Genomic DNA, 2,500 nt, shown 5'->3' with positions numbered 1-2,500 from the left:
TGACGAAAAAATCTTACGTCGGAGAGGAAGTGGAAGACGTCAGACAACGCAACGCAACGCAACGCAACGCAACGCAAGACCCAGTGGCAAATGAGATTCCACGGGGTCTCGTCTTAGCGTCTCGAATGTCGTCGTTTTGCATTTTAAAGAAATAGATCCGTGAGTTTCTGTATCGCATGAGAGGTCAGGTCGAGTCACTAGAGTATTATGCGGTCATGGACGAAAACAAAAACTAAGATTATGCGATCATGGACGAAAACAAAAACTAAGATTATGCGGTCATGGACGAAAACAAAAACTAAGATTATGCGGTCATGGACGAAAACAAAAACTAAGATTATGCGGTCATGGACGAAAACAAAAACTAAGATTATGCGGTCATGGACGAAAACAAAAACTAAGATTATGCGGTCATGGACGAAAACAAAAACTAAGATTATGCGGTCATGGACGAAAACAAAAACTAAGATTATGCGGTCATGGACGAAAACAAAAACTAAGATTATGCGGTCATGGACGAAAACTAAAAATAAGATTATGCGGTCATAGACAAAAACAAAAACTAAGATGTGTTAAGATCTATATGCATTTATTGATTACGCTAATTAATATTTTTGATTGACAGGTACTTGATATTGATATTTGGTTCGCTTGTTATTACAGCCTGTCAATACTTTCTGCTTTGTTCTCTGTTTCTTGCCTAAGGCCGAGTGTGGGGTATATAAATAAATACAACCGTAATTCTATAAATAAATCCTATTTTTCTCTCTCTCTTACTCTCTCTCTCTCTCTCTCTTTCTCTCTCTCTCTTACTCTATCTCTCTCTCTCTCTCTCTCTCTCTCCCTCTCTTTCTCTCTCTCTCTTCCTCTCTTTCTCTCTTCCCCCCCTTCTCTCTCTCTCTATCTTTCTCTATTTATTACTCTCTCTCTCTCTCTCTCTATCTCTTTCTCTCTCTATCTCTCTCTCTCTCACTCTCTCTCTCTCTCACTTTCTCTCTCTCTCTCTCTCTCTCTCTCTCTCTTTCACACCCTCCCTCCTTCCCTACCTCCCCCCCTCTCTCTCTCCCTCACTCACTCTCTCTCTCTCTATCTCCCTCCCTCTCTTTCTCTCTCTCTCTCTCTCTCTCTCTCTCTCTCTATTTCTCTCTCACTCACTCACTTTCTCTCTCCCTCACTCACTCTCTCTCTCTCTATCTCCCACCCCCCTTTCTCTCTCCCTCCCTCCCTCTCTTTCTCTCTCTCTCTCTCTCCCTCCCCTCTATCTCTCTATCTCTATTTATTTCTCTCTCTCTCACTCTCTCTCTCTCTCTCTCTATCTATCTATCTCCCACTCTCTCCCTCTCTCTTTCTCTCTCTCTCTTTCTATCTCTATCTATTTTTCTTTCTCTCTCTCTCTCTCTCTCTCTATCTCCCTCAACTCACTCTCTCTCCCACTCTCCCCTATCTCTCTCTGTCTCCCCCCGCCTCCCCCTCTCTCTCTCCCTCCCCGCTGAAAACAACGACGCAGAGACGATTAGGTGAGGGAGCATCCCGGCGAGGGAATGGCCAGCGAAAAGCACTTCTGCCTCGAAGGTCCGACGGCTGTTTATTCCTCTCATTCGCCTTGTGTTACTAGGCAAGTGTTTGAAGATGCCGACAGAGACAGCGCGTGCAGTCATGTGAAATGCCTCCGTTCTATTCGTGGACCGTATTTTCGTGTCACTCAAAGCGCTCTGGCGGATGATAGCGAAGGAATCTTTACTCTTTTTTTTTTTTTTTTTTTTTTCGTCTCTGTGACGCAGATTCACGGGTTGGGACTTTGAGACTTCTGCTGTGGAGAAAGCTAGCGTCTTTAAAAGGCTCGTTTTGAAGCCAGTAGGTGATATACGAGGCTGGTTTTAAGCAAGAGGTGAATTGCTTTCTCTTTCTCTCTCTCTCTCTCTTACTATCTCTCTCTCTCTCCCTCTCTCTCTCTTTCTTTCTCTCTCTCTCTCTCTCTCTCTCTCTCTCTCTTTCTTACTCTCTCTCTCTCTCTCTTTCTCGTTCTCTCTCTCTCCCTCTCTCTCTCTCTCTCCCTCTCTCTCTAACACACGTGAACAAAAATACACTTGCGTAAACAGATAAGATAGATTACCACAACACTAGGAAAATTATAATAAAAAATGACGTTTCAAATCCACTCGATACATGTATATCTCTCTATCTATCTATATATATTTATGTATCTATGTATCTATATATCTATCTATGTATCTATGTATCTATCTATATCTATCTATGCATCTATGTATCTATCTATCTATCTATATATCTATGTATGTATCTATCTATCTATATCTATCTATGCATCTATGTATCTATCTATCTATGTATCTATGTACCTATCTATCTATCTATATATGTATACACACACACACACACATAAATATCATTCTAATAATTGTCTAATTGTCTGAATGAATACAAGGGTTATATTTGTGATTAAAACTACACGTCTACATTCCTTGTCTCGAAATTTCTT

The 2,500-nt window shown here is 41.3% G+C and overlaps 1 protein-coding gene across 1 annotated transcript in view; it reads right to left on the bottom strand.

Moving 5' to 3' along the window:
- The window catches only part of LOC122249293 (uncharacterized), a 112,712-nt gene that overhangs the window by 56,928 nt on the left and 53,284 nt on the right, over positions 1–2,500 (bottom strand). The gene's annotated exons all lie outside the window — the stretch shown is intronic.

This window comes from Penaeus japonicus, unplaced genomic scaffold (assembly GCF_977035675.1).
Source record: "Penaeus japonicus unplaced genomic scaffold, GWHDUDI00000001_assembly GWHDUDI00000020, whole genome shotgun sequence".
NCBI classification, from domain to species: domain Eukaryota; kingdom Metazoa; phylum Arthropoda; class Malacostraca; order Decapoda; family Penaeidae; genus Penaeus; species Penaeus japonicus.
The sequence above is the reverse complement of the archived record's forward strand: the minus strand, read 5'-3'. Positions and strand labels throughout refer to the sequence as shown.